Below are 17017 nucleotides of genomic sequence, written 5' to 3'. Positions count from 1 at the left end.
CGATTGTCCACTAGGACTCTGAGGTCCCTCTCACAGTTACTACTATTGAGCAAGGTACCTCCTATACTATACCTGTGCATTTGGTTTTTCTTGTCTAAATGTAGAATCTTGCTTTTTTCACCATTGAATTTCATTTTGTTAGATAGTGCCCAGTGTTCAAGTCTGTCCAGATCCTTCTGTATCTTAAGCCTGTCTTCTGGAGTGTTGGCTATTCCTTAGATCGCCGAGGGGTTTTCTTTTTATTTTTGTAACAATTGCTTGGCATGAGGAAGATAATTTAGGTAGGGTATTTTGGGGGGAGGGAAATTCCGCCCATTTATATTCCTTAAACAACTCCCAGTTCCTTTCTCCCTCCATTTCTCTTTTCATTTCCTGTCTCCCGAGTTGTGACATTTCCCTTAACAGCACTGTATTCCCTTTTTTAACATCTTTTTCCTTGCCATCAGATATATTTTGTAGACCTAAGGGGTAAAAGGTCTTTTGCATTTTCATTGTTATAGCTAAGTCTTGCAGTTCCCTTATCTGTGCCATCTCTAAATCCATTTCCTCTGTTTTGTCTTCTGATTTCTAGATTATTTGTTCACACTTTGTGGTTGTTATCTGGGAGCTTTCTAATTGTAGATTTAATTTGGAGATTTGCTCATTTATATTGTCTAGATTGTTTTTAGTCTCATTATGATTTCTTTTTATATCCTCTTTGCATTCAATAATTGTTTGGTGAATTAGTTGTAGCATAGAATATATTTCTTTCTGAAAGGTGTTTGTTATTTCTTGAGGCATCATTCCTAGAGATTAGTTTTCTGATCTTTATATGTATCCTTTATAATACAATAGATTCCAAAGTATAGGTTCAGTTCTGAAAGCAATATTTTATAGTAATCCCTTGTCTCAAGTATCCCAAAAATTGTCAATCAGGCAAGGTTGTAATCCACAGTGTTTGAAGTGTTCAAAATGTTCAACCTCTCTGAAAACAGCTCAAAAGACTTTCCCAGCCTTGCATAGTCCAAACTGAAATGTTCTTTCTCTCCCACTAGCTCTTGAAATTAAAAGTCCAAGCTCAGTAGGTATTTATAATCCAAGAAGGTCAGGATGATAGGTACGCCACAATATTTGCCTTTATTGCCAGCTGTTCTCCCAGGGTAGGAATCACCAAGCAAAGCAAATTATAGTGCTATGCACAAATCCACCACTAGATGTCATTCAAAGTCCATTTTCCACTCTTAAAACAAAAGGATTATATATATTCTTATATTTCGCCTCAATGTTTTGTTTTGTTTCTTAATAGTTATCTCAGTTCTCAAATTTATCAAAACTGTAGTTTTATATTACTTTCACTTTAGTATTATGTATTTCTGTCCCCTTAAATTTAAAACGCCACTTCCGTTCACATCTGGAAGTTTTAGTCTTCTTGGGAGCCTTTCCCAGGAAATTCAGTTGTAAAGTAGTAAAGAAAGGATCAATAATCTCACCCAGTCCAAACATGCTGTTTACGACATGCTAATTAAAGCTTTTGTTCTTAGGTTGTCAGCAGCTAATGGCCGGTCACAGAGGTGTGGCTGGTCTTTCCCCTGCCGGTTAAAGGGCTTTCCTTGAATCGAACGGAGAGACTGCCATCTCTCTGTGATCGACAAGGCACCCCTCCTTCTTCATCACCTCTTCAGTGTGACTTTAGGCCCTTTTTAGGGCCCTCAGCAAGGCAAAATCAGGTACAGAATGCAGAGCCCTTGCGTTCCTGTGCCTGTCTCACCGTGATGCAAAACCTTGCAATGGGATTTTTGTAGGTTTTGTAGGTTTCTAGTGCTTATTTAGTTTCTTGCAAAAAATGCTCCATGGAGAAAATGGATTTGCTTAATGACAGTCATAAAAAATGGTTGTAATTTTGAATCCAATCATGTGTTACTTGACTTATGACCCCAACGACTTATAACTATAATTCTGAACTTAACTTCATCAAGTATCACATAGTCTTTCTAATATATGGAAAATCTTTCACAACAATATAACATATTAATATAAAAATATAACTATCATCATGAATCTATCCAGGCATTAGAGGTTTCAAAGGAAGACCTTTCTAAAGATCCCTCAACTCTAAGACCCATGGCCTTTTCCTTTTTGGAACTTGGTTTTTAAAACATTTGTTTAGATTTGTGATTTCAAATATAAGGAAAACTACTTATCTTTAATCTAAATATGATTCATTACAGTAATACTAATTTTAGTTTTCTTAGTTTCCTTCTGTTTTTTTTATTTGTTATGTGTTTCTTTTAAGATGTAATTTTGAAACAAAACTGTAAACCACTATGGTCCACAATTATAAATAAATACTCAGGGTGGGGAACACAGTCTCATAGTCAGATTTATCAGATAACACCATGCTTCTTTTATGGGCCATAAAAGAAAACAAACTAATCCTGTATTTGTCATCGCAATCTTTTGCTCAACTCCTTTCAAGCTATTATTATTTACTGCATATATATCATGTGTTTTTCAAAATGAACACAATATATATGGCCCTAATTTTGTACATACAAGACTCATATAAGATGACTTTGAAGTTGGATCTCTTGGAACAAAATCAAATAAATATCTCAATCATTGTAGATACACTTGATTCTCTGAAAAAAGTAACTTTTCTAGTTGTGTACTGGGATTAGATTGTCCACCCTAGATGAGTTCAAATCACCAGAGCCAGAATTCCGAAGGAGCTGGCAGAAGTTAATCTTGGAACCACTGAACCATATCTTTCTAAGATCCTGGAATACCAGGAAACTACAAAAGGACTGGAAGAGAGTTGATGTGGTTCCCATCTTCAAAAAAAGGGGGGGAAATGGATCCAGGAAACTACAGACCTACCAACCTGATTTCAATACCTGGTAAGATCTTGGAAAAGATAATCAAACAACAGATCTGTGAACATCTAGAAGCAGGCAAAGTTATAACCAGAAGCCAACACGGGTTTGTCAAAAACAGATTATGCCAAATAAATTTTATTTCATTTTTTTAACAAAGTGACTAAATTAATGGACCAGCAAAATGCTGTGGACATAGTATATTTGGATTACAGTAAGGCATTTGACAAAGTATACCACAACCTACGTCTTGGTAAGTTAGAAAAATGTGGGACAGACAGTATCACCAAAAAATTGATTCATAACTGGCTGACCAACTGCACTCAATGTAGTGGGCACACCAAGGTTCTGTATGGCCCAGTACTCTTCAACATCTTCATAAATAATTTAAATGAAGGAATGGAGAGGGAACTCATTAAATTTGCAGATGACACCAAGCCTGCAGGAATAGCCAGCAGCCAGAAGGTAGGTTCAAGATCCAGAAGGATCTTGACAAACTTGAACACAGGGCGCTATCTAACAAAATGAAATTCAATGGTGAGAAAAGTAAGGTTTTACATGTAGGTGAGAAAAACCAGATGCACAGCTATCGAGTAGATGGAACCTGTTTCCACAGCAGTGATTGCAAGACGGATCTAAGAGTCCTAATGGACAACCACTAAAACATGTAGAAATTGGGGATGTCTTGTCTACTAAAAAAAGAACCGGGGTGTCATGATACTAGTGTTCCAATATTTGAGAGACTTTCACAAAGAAGAGAGAATCAACCTATTCTTCAAAGCACCTGAAGGCAGAACAAGAAGGAATGGATGGAAACTAATCAAAGAGATAACCAACCTAGAACTAAGGAGAAATTTCCTGACCGTTAGAACAATTAATCAATGTAAAGGATGACTTCAGAAGTTGTGGGTGCTCCATCACTGGAGGTTTTTAAGAAGAGATTAAGCAGCCATCTGAAATAGTATAGTTTCCTGGGGGAAACTCTAGAAGACCTCCAAGGTCCCTTCCAACTCTGTTATTCTGTTATTCATATTTGTGAGTTCCTATAGGCTTCTGGTTATCGGAAATTACAAATATGGCTTGGCTAATCGGGCAGGCTCTTCTATTCTTTCATTTGTTGATGTGATATATATTACTATAAACAAAGTGCTAGCTAAGATTTATTCTAGATTAAGTGTTAAACCAGCAAGGGGTTGGAATAGAGGATCTACTAATGTACTTTCCAACACTATTAAATATTCGGTGCGGGATTATACCCATTTGTAGTAGAATTATTACAGCATATGAATTTCTCCAAACAGAGTAATGATAAGCAAAACTGAATCACCAATGGTTCATTTCAAATAGCTTCCCATACTGGTTGTACGTACCTGCCAGTCTTTCCTCTCCCAAAGGCTGCTTTTTTAACTTAATATACTGAACAAAGATAACTGTGAACACTCATGTGTGGCTATACCCAAAACAAGTTGATATAGATCAAAGGACATCCAACTATTGGCAGCTCTATTGTGTAATTTGTTGTACTTTTTAAAACCATTTTCAGATCACCTGCTTACTGAAAGCAGTCTTCTCTAATCTTAAATACATACATTCTGTTTAAGAGGATGTTTTTAATGCTCACAAAATCTAACAGTTTATTTTGTGCTGAAGTTTATTCACCTTGGGAAGAATCTAAAGAAAATGTCTATCATATGCCACACTGAAATATCAGATTAGAATTTCATTTGGGCAAAATTATTAAGAAGTTTGAGGGCATGCCTTATATAATCACTGGCTCTTTCATATAATTTTATAAGCTTACCATAGGGTCACCTATTTTGTTATCTATATGTAATAAACTTTTGCGTCTTTTGTTTTAATTTGCTTTCTGTTAGACTCCAACTAATGAAAAAATCTAGAATATCAGTCAGTATACATTTTTAACTGATAGTCATCCATACAGAAACACTCCTACAATTTTTCCAGTTTGACTGTTTTGTTATTGTGATTTTAAAGCTCAAGTGACAAAAATGATTTTCTTGATATGGTTTGTATACAACAACCATATACAGATAGTCCTTAGTTTATGATGGCAATTGGGCAGGAATTTCAGTTGCAAAGTGAAGTCGTCCTACAATGCAACGTCATGTGACTTCGTTGCTTAGTGCAGAAATTCTAGTACTTACAATTACTGTCATTAAGCAAATAACTACAGGTCATTAAGCAAGGACATGACATGCTCACCATTCGGAACCTTCCCCACTGTTTGTAAGAAGCTGACAAAGAAAGTTGCAAATGGCAATCAAATGACTGTGGAGTGCTGCAAGGTCGTAATTGTGAGCTAGGTACAAACAATCAGATCGCAATCACATCACTTCAGGGACTGCACTAGCTAGAATTTTGAGAACCAATCATAATTACCACTCTCTCAGTGGCATTATAAATTTGAATTGTTGCTGAATAAATGGTCGCTAAGCAAGGACCACCTGTTCTTTAAACAAATGACATTTAATCCTGTTTTTGTAACTTCTGCAAAAATCAGTGACAGTTTCAATCTATTCTGAAATATAAAAGAAATGAAAACTATATGTCATACCCTTTGCATAATTTTTCTAAAAAGAGCTCTCTTTAAACACTCAAGGGGAATAAAATATAAATTTTATTTAATACAAATTATACTGCGTACATGAGAATGTCAAAATATATAAATACCTTGGCATTTCTTATGTACACACTACAATTTGTGTAAAATCTTATCCAATGATTTTCAATTCCCCAAATGTTAAGAGGCAGTTGTCATTCCTTACTTAAATACTATAAAATGGAATTACTAATATAATCTATAACTTTAAATACATGCTACTGCAAAAGGAGATCAATCCTTTCATTCCTAGACAGTGCTAAGGAAAACCTGGCATTAATAGAAAGAATGCAAAGTTGCACCAACACGCTTTAAGACATCTACAGAACTGAATGTTGGCAGAACCAGCAATTCTTCATTTAACCTGTAGAATGTTTAGATAAACTTTCCTTTGATAATCAACTGAATAAGCTGCACTACCAGCATCAAGGGATAGTGTAGGGATATCTAGCAGGTGTCGCAGTTTATCACAAAACCGTCTAAAATAATTGGAAGTGACAACCAGCACCACCACAAATGATTTATTAGTCTTTCACTCTGCTTTTCAGCTTCCTCGGGGCCAGAATAAATAATTTACCAACTCCGTATCTTCCAATCATTAATTCTTCCCCATGTTTCCAAACTACATTTAACTCTGCTGGGTTCATTTGAATTAAAAAACACAATATAAAAACACTTACCACCTTTGCCCCAAGTACAGTACAATTTTGCTGCATCTAATAATTGAAAAAAGTCAAGTAAACAAATTTAATGTTAGAATAACAAGAAGTTATTCTATCTGTGCATTCATAAACTTAAAAAAGGAGAGAAACATTAAAAATTAAACAAATACAGCAACAGAAAGATGGAATATATTCAAAATATCTGAAATATTATTTCAAAAAATAAAATATTAACTGCATTTTCTCCTACCGTTATTTATGCTAGAGCAGTTTTCTTGAATATACATGCAAATAGTTCTCCTTAAATGACAAAGATTGATAAAGCAATGTTATATCGTATAGCTTTATTGATTAATCAATTCACTACATTAAGAAACAACGGGTGTCAGGCACAATAAAATAAAATAGAATAAAATACAGTAGGATAAAAGTAAGATGAGATAAAAGCAGTGAATAAAACAGAATAATGAAATTACTTTTTCTGCAACTAAAATCATTTTTATGATTAACTGCTTTCCTGCAAGTTTAAAAAATGGTTACTTGTATTTGAAACAAAAAGTAGAATAATTTTCCAAACTAAAATAGACCTAAGAAAAATAATTTTTACTACACACAAGACACAATTACTTTAGAGCATGAGGTACCATATTCCTATAATGTGGCAAAAACAAAACACTAAACCTCTCTTAAATCCATTTTTATGAAACCTGCTTGTGTCTCATTAAATGAGTATCTATGATTAAAATAGAGATAATTTTATGATACACAATGTATTGTATTGTTAAAGCAGCATCTGTTTATGTCACAGGATAACATATTTTAGGAAAAAAGTACAGATATAAAAAGCAACCCAGATTTTGGTCTGTGTGTGTGTGTGTACATATATATGTATATATTGCTGTTAAATGTATTAAGGAGTAATGTGCTAGTATTCTGCATTCTTATAAAAAGCTCAAACTGCTGGAACAATTCAGAACAACTTTAGCTACAGACAGCTTTATTTTATGTCCTGTGGGACTACAGCAGCTCCTCAAACTTTAAGTGGTCAGAAGAAAACAAATCTCTGTAAAACCAACAGGACTAATCAATAGGACTTTTAGCAAATGACATTGCCTGATTTATATATAAGTCAACTGTATTATTGTCATATAAATATTACAGGGTTTTTAATTAATATATGAAAATTTGTAATATTCACATCATAATAATCAATTTAGCAACAAAACATTCAAATGTCTTATAGTATAATATTCACACCAGAATTCCAATATTTCTGGACATGAATAGCTTTTATAAGCATTTTAAGACTACCTGTATATTCTTTTTAAAAATCATAGGACTTGGACGCTCTCTTGTATTCATTGATGTTTTCTATCAGAAAGTAATCTTTAATCAGTTATTGTTTTTCTGAAAAAAACATTGTACTACATTTTAGTATAACCAAGTAACCTAACACAGAAAGCTTTGATCACTAGACATAAACTTATGTATTTAAGATTTTGAAAAAAGACCTTTTCCTCAAGTCAGAATACTAATGTTTCACTTTTCCCATTTAAATATTTATTCAAAACTAAAATCAAATATCATCTAAAAAAAGATACGCAGTACTACCATAGATTTTGCTTTAGAGGAGGCATCCCATCCAGTATGAGAGTATGTCTTTAATTCATCTGCTGTTCTTTTTATTAATAGTGGTCTTAAAAATAACCTTTAAAGCAAAAACCAATCAGTCAATGTCGGATTAATTAAATGAATAGAGGAAATTGTTAAATTTAAAAAGCAAACTAACATGAGTGCAATGATCCACTTTTCATGTATTAACTTATGCTTTATACACTCAGGAAAGTCACCCTATTTGTTCAACTGATTGCAACTGTTTCTCTGCTATAATTATATTTCTACGGTATATAAAAAAATGTGAAATTTTAGTTGCAGTAAAACTGTGAATGTCTATCCTGGCAAAGCTAAATGCTTCTCTAAGTCTAGCACTACATCTACATTGTGAGAGGTGGTAACAGGACAAAGTAAAGGATTGCTAAGATTGAGCAAAGTATAGTGTGGCTTTGTGCCACAGAACCATTATGGCAGCCATTAAGACCATCCTAGGTTGCCCTGAAACAACCTGACTAAAGGGGCTTTGGTGAAGTTGCGACAGACTCAGCAAGCTGACAATAGATGATATATAGCTACACAAATCCAAATGAGATAAAAATGGATTGATCCAATGTCAAAGGACCAAGAGATAGGACAGCAAAGTAGGAACTTTGAATATGACCTTATTTCCTAGCTTGGGAAATAAAACAGAAGAAATGTGCAAAATAATGGAAAGAAGAGATTAAGATAATGGGACTGACCGAAAAAAGTCACAAAGGATATGATAATAACAAAGTTTATGAAGATTACTTGTTTATCTATTCAGGAGGGAACACAGCAAAGAATGGAGTGGAGTTCTTGGTACATCCAGAACAGAAATAATGTAATCAGAAGAGAAAAGTTTTCTCTACACATAGTACTGGGGGGATCAAGCATAAAACAAGTATCAGAGTTCAAATATTTATAAACTACATTTACTGAAGATGGAAAAAGTTTTGAGGAAGATTTTCATTGGGTCAAACACACCATGTTAAGTATTTTTGCTAGCTTCTTTTATAATACTGAGTTTCATCTTTCATTTAATATTATAGCTTTTGGTCTATGTTTCAAAGAATTCCAGATTGAAAGATACAAATGTAAAGCAACAAGTAGTTTACAAAAAATGTACTGTTCACAATAATTACAATTTACTGATAAAACAATTTAAACCATTATACTTGATTTAACAATTTAAACGAGGAAAATGGGCATCTTTGCTTTCTAAAATGCTAAATGCTAAAAAGAGATAAAATTGGGTGGACATTTTGATTTGCGAAAAGGTTGCTTAGACCTTGCACGCATACACAAATTATCATTATTATTTTTAGAAAATAAAAATATTTTGTAAAAAAAAACCCAAAGTTAAAAGACAGGCTATGAATATGAACTAGGGATAGTAAAGGAAAAAAAAGAAAGAAAAATGCAGATGTTTCCTCTTCTTATGTAGCTAGTAAACAGTACCATTTACAGGTTCTTGAAATGTCAAAAACAGCAGTGTGCAAAATTATAGTTTACATTTAAGCTACAGGAAGGAAAATACACATGTAATTATTATATGAGGAGAACTAGTTTTGTCCAGTAAGTGATTTCAGTGATTTCCTCTAAAAAGCTGCTACATGGTACTGAACTCATTGAATTTTTCTGCAGTGTTAATTTTAAATTATTTAACATTAACTTAGACATTTTTCCATCCCATCCTTCCACTGAGTTAACATTTAATGTGATCTAACAATAATAAAAACAAATTAAAACTATAGCACCTTCTCACTCACCCCCCAAAAATCAGCTTAAGGCTTTAAATGCTTCCCTGAATAAAAGTGTTCATGACTGTGATCTACTTTGTCCCAGATGACAGAAGTGAAAGGACACTCACCACCGAGATACGTGTTAAGTCATGTAATTATAAGAAACATTTTATTAAAGAAACTATTTAAAATATTAAACATTTTCAATTTTGATTATAAAACATGAATTTTCCTGGTTAAAACTGTAAGATAGTGAAGTGAAGGAAGCATAAACATATAATCAATTCAAAGCTGGAATTAAAAAGAAATATTTGAATATTTTAGTAACCACTAATATGTCTTTTCAAAATTCCGATTGCTCAAAGTGCACATGGCATTAAGTACGCCCAAAACGGTATCTTCTTCTCTAAAATTATGGTCAACCAGATACTCTCATAAATCAGCTGGTAAATGTGTGAGTGTGAAAAACACTCTGGTTTAAGTTGACCTCTGGCTGTGCTTCACTTGTCATAATTATAAAGTAGAAATACTCTAGGCTTGTACATAAATGTTCCAGTATTACCCTCATTAGTATTATAATATGTAGTTCAGGAAGCACTTACGGCTCATATAAGTGAATAACAGAAGACACCGTTGTGTTTAACATTAATGCCTTACAGACCATTTCAACAATCAATTTTAAATTCTGAGGAAATTACAGAGTTACAAAGAATTTCAGCTTCCGTTTAAAAGGTGAAATCCAATTAATTAATTATATATCAGCTTGTATTAGAGAGTGGGACATTATTATTAAACATTGCAATCAGTCTGATCTTTGTAAATATGAGTTATAAAATGATTATATAAAATGCTCTGAAAGGTATCATATGAATATGAAATACCTGGCTCCAGCAAATATAAATCTATATATACATATATAATATAAATATATTTTATAAAATATGTATATCAAAAGCAACTATCTAAAGTTATTACTGTCTAAAGGTATTCATCTAATATTAGAAAAAACTCTAGACATATACTATATATAAGTTTTTATCAAAGTATGTAAATCAAAGGAAACAGCTTCCTTTAAAGCAAGCATATGAAAATACTAATGCAAGATACCAATTAAATATTCATACATTCAATATTTCAAAATAAGGAATTTAGATATACACATGCATAATTTAAATTATATAGTGAAACCTATTTAGAGGTCTTTTCTACTGTATTTTAGCAACAACCTAACTTGAAATGTACAACAAATCCTTTTTCATTAATTAATTTCTAAACTTTCAAAACCAAGGGAAATAATAACACACCGGATTAACAGTTAAACAGTGTTACTAAACCATTAAATATTAAAATAAAATAAAAATAAAAAATAAAAGGAAAGTAAAAAAATGGATTATAAAATGTTCATAGTTGTTAATGAAGTCAAAGTAATTCATATCTGTATGACTTAGTCCCCAACTTAAAGTATTCATTTACTGACCTTCGAAATTACCATGGTGCTAAAAAGAATGGCCTATGATTAGTCTTCATACTTATGACTGCTACATATCACTGTGATCATTTTATCAAAATTATTGATATATTTATGTATTTATGACAGTTGCAGCATCTGGCAGTGGGGTAGCTGGGTCACATGATTGCCATTTGCCTTCTTCCCAGGGGATTTCTGATAAGCAAAGTTGAGGGAGAACGTCAGATTCCCTTAACAACCATGTGATTCGCTTAATAACTATAGTGATTTGCTTATTAACTGCAGCAAATTGGCATAAAACTGGGTATGACTCATTTAATAACTGTATCCTTGATGTGAAAACAGTTCTGCTCACAATTTTGGTTGTAAGTCAAGGACTACTTGTAATACTTATGTTTAAAAATAATTTTACTTACCTTCAAAAAGGACATGTCATTTTTAGCTTTCTAAACTATTGTCTTCAATTTTAACTGTTGTTTTCATTTTAAGTGGCGGTTTTTTTGTTTAAACAATAAGTATCTAACGCCTTTGTTAATGCCTCAACCTATACCAAATTATTTAGCTAGAAGCACTGTTATCATCCTTTTCATTAGCTTTTCCTCACATTTCCTCATTTACCTTCTTTGTAAAGCACATCTTTCACACATCTTTTGATCTCTGCATTCTGCTTCTAAATTCATTTAAATTCATTCATTCAGCATTCATTCATTCATTCATTCATTCACAGTCTATCCATTATTTATTTTTAAAAAATATGAAAGCAAAAACCACTATCAGAATTAAGAAACATCATGTAAGGACTTATTACGTCTATGATAAGTAGAAGACCAGTCTTAATTTCAGAGGAAGTTATCTAATACAGATCACACCATATTGGGGGGAGGGGAAGAATTGGCACATATTTATGTCATATTACTGAAGATCTGAAAATATTGAAAGAATTTAAGAATATGTTGTTCCGCAGACAACCTGGATCTAAATCACAAAATTTTACAATTAAAATGAGTCACTCTTGAATGAGATAGGTGGTCTTAAATCAATCAATCAATCAATCAAACAAACAAACAAAGTGTCAGGTTCTTGTACATCAGACATGTCAAACTCACGACGTCACGTGACGTCGTGCAACGTATCAGGACGGTTTTGCCACTGCTGGCAATGGGCTGGGCGCAGCTTCCAGATGTTGTGTCTGGCCCATGGGCCGGCAGTTTGACACCCCTGTTGTACATTGTGTGGCCAGGGTGGGCATGGCAGTCTGGGTGGGCGTGGCCACTGGATGAGCATGGCTGCAGTGGTCATGGCAGACTGGATGGGCGTGGCCAGGGTGGGGGCTGGGCAGGGTTGGGGGAGATCCAGGGGGTCTCTGGCCGGTGTGACGGTGGGCAGGCTTGTCCTGCGAGGTGAGGCGAGGCGAGGCAAGGTGAGGCAGGGGCTGGGGCAGCTGTTGCCTGACACCATCGGCTTCCGCACACAGCGAGCGCATGGGGGGCAACAGTGTCCGTCAGCAGCCACAGACTGCCAGCCCTTCGACCGGTGCACTCTGGGGCTCCGCAGCCCACTGCCAATACCGAGCCAGCCCTCCAGCAGCAGGCGGAGTAGGGGAGGGGGAAGCGTGTGATGCAGACCGCCAGACGCGCCTACTCCGTCCCATCTGTTTTTGCTTGTGGTTGGAGAGCAGGTTGCTGCTGGTCATCTCCTTGTCCCTTCGCAGATCTTGCCCTTGGCCCGCACACCCAACGCACCTTAGCCCCGCCTCGGGCCGCCAGCAGCTCATACAGGTCCATTAGGCTACCATCGCTGCCTGGAGCATCTGGCCCGCCCAGCACAAAGGAGGTGAAACGGCTGGCTAGCAAGCTTGAGTAAAGGTGGTAGAGCACGCCCACACCCAGCAAGCCAAAGGCCACCCCAAGCGGGGAAAGCCGGATCTCCATCAGCGCCATGGCCCCCCAGGCTTGTGTGCCTCCCCTCATCTCTACTGGGACTGGGCAGCCATGACGCCGAGGGGGATCCAGCTTTCTCCGCTCGGGGTGGCCTTTTGCCTGCTGGCCCTGGGCATGCTCTACCACCTCTAAGTGGGGCTTTCTAGCTGACCACTTCACCTCCTTTGTTCTGCGCTGGCGTGCAGCTCTGGGCAGTGGCCTAATGGACCTACGCGATTGGCTGGCAGCCGTGGTAGGTACTGAGGTGTGCGAGGAGAGCAAAAAAAAAACCCCTGATCCCACGTAAGGTGGATTATTTTCTCTGCCTTACTTTTTAAACTTTGTGTAAAGTTTACTTGCTGGCAGCAAAAAGCCTTGGAGAGCAGAAAAACCCTCCCCCCATCCCACGTAAGGTGGAGGATTTTTCTCTGGCATACTTTTTAAATGTTAAAGTTTACTTGCTGGCAGCAAAAAACCTTGGACAGCAGAGAAACACACCCACCCCACGTAAGGGTAGGATTTTCTCCTCTCTCCTTGGCTTTTTGCTGCCAGACAGTCTGGCAGAGGACAGCCAAGGGGAGCGGAGAAAAAAACCCTAATCCCATGTAAGGCGGAGGATTTTCTGTGCCACATTTTTAAACTTTCTTTAAAGTTTACTTGCTGCAAAATGCGGATTCTTTCCATTCTGCATCAAGTAGAACAGTCTGGCAACGAACATCGAGTGGAGAAAAAAAACCCAGTCTCAGGTAAAGTGGAGGATTTTCACTGTCAGGAGCAGAGAAAAAAAACGTGTTTTTTTTTAAGATGCCAGATTAGCGTGCATTCACCTGCATCCAACCACCTTGCTTGCTGCAAAGCCAGATTGCAGCAAGGAAGGAAGAGATTGGAAGCACGTGAATGCACGCTAGTCTGGCCATTTCTGGGCTGGTTCTCCAAACTCAAAATAAATTAGGTACTGGTTCTATAGAATGAATCCCACTACTGGGGTGGGGGTTTTGTGGGGTTGTTACTGACGTTCGGTAAGATGGTAAGTTCAAGGAGGACGTCGTATTCCATTCAGCCATGGGTTGGCTTTTCCGTGATACAGCTTTTGTGTTTTTAAAAATGGTTTAAAGGTCGGGGGTAAAAACGCGGTGAGAAGTGCCCCGCCGCCAGCCACTACTTTCCCAATGAAGCGCTCCATCACCACCGCTCCAACCCACCCCTCGAACGGAGCGTACTGATCCTGCTGCCCCACCCCAACCCTCGCACGGAACGTCCTGCTGCCACCGCCCTGCTCCAACCCTTGCAGAGCGCCCTGCTCCTGCCATTCCGCCCCAACCCCCGCAAAGGGCCCTGTTCCCGCCGCCCCACTCCAACCCTCATAGAGCACCCTGCTCCTGCCGCCCCGACCCAACCCTTGCACAGAGGGTCCTGCTCCCGCCGCCTCGACCCAACCCCCGCAGAGTGCCCTGTTCCTGCCGCCCCGACCAAACCCTCGCACGGAGTGTCCTGCTCCCGCCACTTCCTCCCACCCTCATGCGGCACTTTCTTTCCAGCTCCGACGTGGCACCTTCTTTCCAGCTCTCCCGTCACTTCCTCCGTCACTGTGTGGGACTAAAAATAAAGTTCAATCAATCAATTCCAACTTTGCGAGGTCTTTTTTTTCCTGCGAGAAGTTGAAATGGATTGATTGGTTGAACTTTTTTTTTTTTGCACACGGTGGCGGAGACCTAAAGCGAAAAGGTTATATAAAGCCACTTGCCCAGGAAGATTTTGATGCAGGTTGCTCATAGATGGGACTGAAGGCCTAGGACTGGGGCGAAAGCGCACGTGCCCACAGAGAGGGCTCTGCGTGCCACAGGTGGCACGTATGCCATAGGTTCGCCACCATGGGAATAGGGCAAATGGGGAGGGAGGAAAGGAGGGAATGAAGGAAGCAAAGGAGGAACAGGGAGGAATGAATTACCATGTATACCTTGTAGCCCATATTGCCATCTACATGACTTCTCTGACCCATGCAGCACCTTTCTCGCACTCCAAAGCATTACTCCCAATTTGCACTCCCACAGCAGCGACTTACCTGCCTGTGGGCACTGGACTTTTACACTTTCTCCCTATAAGCTTCCCATGAGCAAAGTAAATGGGAATGCTGGCAAGAATTCTAGGGAGGGAGGATGGTTTTCAATACCCCTCCCCAGCTTATTCTTCTGTCATCTCTTTCTCTTTGCTAACCAGAGGTTGCTCTTTCCTCCCAATGACAAGCAAGAGGGGGAAAAACAAGACAGTCCTCTAGTATCTGAGAACCAGCCTTGAACATGCTGGTTGCAGGGCTGGGGAATAATATGCTGAGAAGGGGGTGGAAGCTTGCTTACTGATGATTGCAAGTTATTGACAGTCAAACAGGATCTTCATCTACTAGAAACTGGCACCAGAGGGGGAATGACACTGCTCACACACACTAGATCAGAGAAGGATCAGGAGGAGGAGGAGAACATGGACAGAAAGGAGAGTGGATATGTAAGGGAGTCAATCAGTAGAGGCAAAGTTGGCAGGCTTTCAATTTCTCCTCACTGCTGCTTAGTACCAAATGAAATTGCTGGAAAACCATGGAGCTTCACATGGCTGGCCTATGATGCGGAATTTGATGTCATTCACATGGAAGCCACATGACTATCCCCCTCCACTCCAACTCACTCAGTGATGCCTTATTCCTCATTTTGTTCCTGCACATGCCTCTAATGATGTTGCATTCATACCAGCACAAACTACTTTCTTGTCCTTGCTTTTTCAAAGTCTTGGTATGGATGGTTTGAAACTGTTGTGGTATCTGGGAGAGGGCAGTGCAGAACTGGTTTCTCCCCACAGTATGTAGCCTCCCCTTTTTGCCCCGGACTAGAAAGAAAGATTTTGAATTGTGACCACTCTGAAATGGCACTCGCTTCCAGAAAGGAGCAACACAGCCAAGGGACAGAGCACCTTGCTCTCCTTCTCCAATGCCAGTTTGGAGTTTCCAAGTAAGCGATCAGTTATGGGGGTGGGGAGAGGCATGTGGTCCTGACTGGGTGGGAAGCAGGCCCAGGCTTGCAGAGACCCTGATGGGAGAGAAGTGAACCAAGGGCTGGGGGAGCCTTGGGAGGCCTGGAACAGGGCTTGAACTATGCCTCCCAGGGTCTTTTCCGCTCCTGAAGCACCCCATGCTCCAAGAAATTAGCTGTGCGGTTGCTTTACATCCCCATGGGGAAAACAGGGATGGGGCTTTAAGCAAGGCAAGCACATGGGTTCTTCATTTAACAACTATTATGACTTGCAACCATATGGACAGGCTCCATTACAATTGTTGTTCAAGGACTACGTCTTTAATTTTTGCTATCTCTTACACAAGCCTTTAAAACTTATTTCTTTTTAATTAATATATTGAGTTGAACTTTAAAAAGCTGTGTTTTTTAGCAACTTTACTTATTTTAAAAATCATTTTATAGTTTAACGTGTTTTTGTAAACTGCTTTAAGAAAGTCAGCATAAAGACATTTAAATAAATGTACCACAAATATTTTAAATCCTGCATTTAATTCAGAAAGTAGAACAGATAAAAGGTAGATGGAAAACCTAGGACAGTTAAACAGACTTATATTTGGTGTGAAACTATAATCTCAATCTAGAATCATATTATGTTTAGAATAACATGTGAAAAGAATGATAAAAATATTTATAATATACTAAATTTTCTCCAAAGGAAGGATTATTCAAATTTGATTGTCTTTAGAAATTTTCATTAATTTTCTACTTCACATATTATGTTCTGAAAATTATTTCTGAAGCTTTAAACCACACCAACATGTTCCATATGAAACATGTCAGTAAAATAATGACCTAGAGCCATAGAATCTTTCTCCATCAGAATCCCTCATGGAAGAATCACATTCCTAATTTAGAGAAGACATCATAATTAAATATAAGAAGAAAAATTTGAAAAGATAACAGTCATGAGTTACAGACATTCAAAGTCCAGTTTTAGGGACATTTTACAGAATATATGTATGTACATTTATCTTTGCATATATCAATATACAGAGAGAGGGGGGAGAGAGAGAGAGAGAGAGAGAGAGAGAGAGAGAGAGAGAGAGAGAGAGAGGGAGAG

General features: G+C 37.6%; 1 protein-coding gene across 1 annotated transcript in view; it reads right to left on the bottom strand.

Moving 5' to 3' along the window:
- TBC1D5 (TBC1 domain family member 5) overlaps positions 1-17017 on the bottom strand; it is a 358979-nt gene that overhangs the window by 320299 nt on the left and 21663 nt on the right. The window lies entirely within an intron of this gene.

The sequence above is a fragment of the Protobothrops mucrosquamatus genome, unplaced genomic scaffold (genome assembly GCF_001527695.2).
Source record: "Protobothrops mucrosquamatus isolate PMUCROS unplaced genomic scaffold, P.Mucros_1.0 scaffold18, whole genome shotgun sequence".
Lineage (NCBI taxonomy): Eukaryota > Metazoa > Chordata > Lepidosauria > Squamata > Viperidae > Protobothrops > Protobothrops mucrosquamatus.
This window is presented reverse-complemented; position numbering and strand designations above follow the sequence as displayed.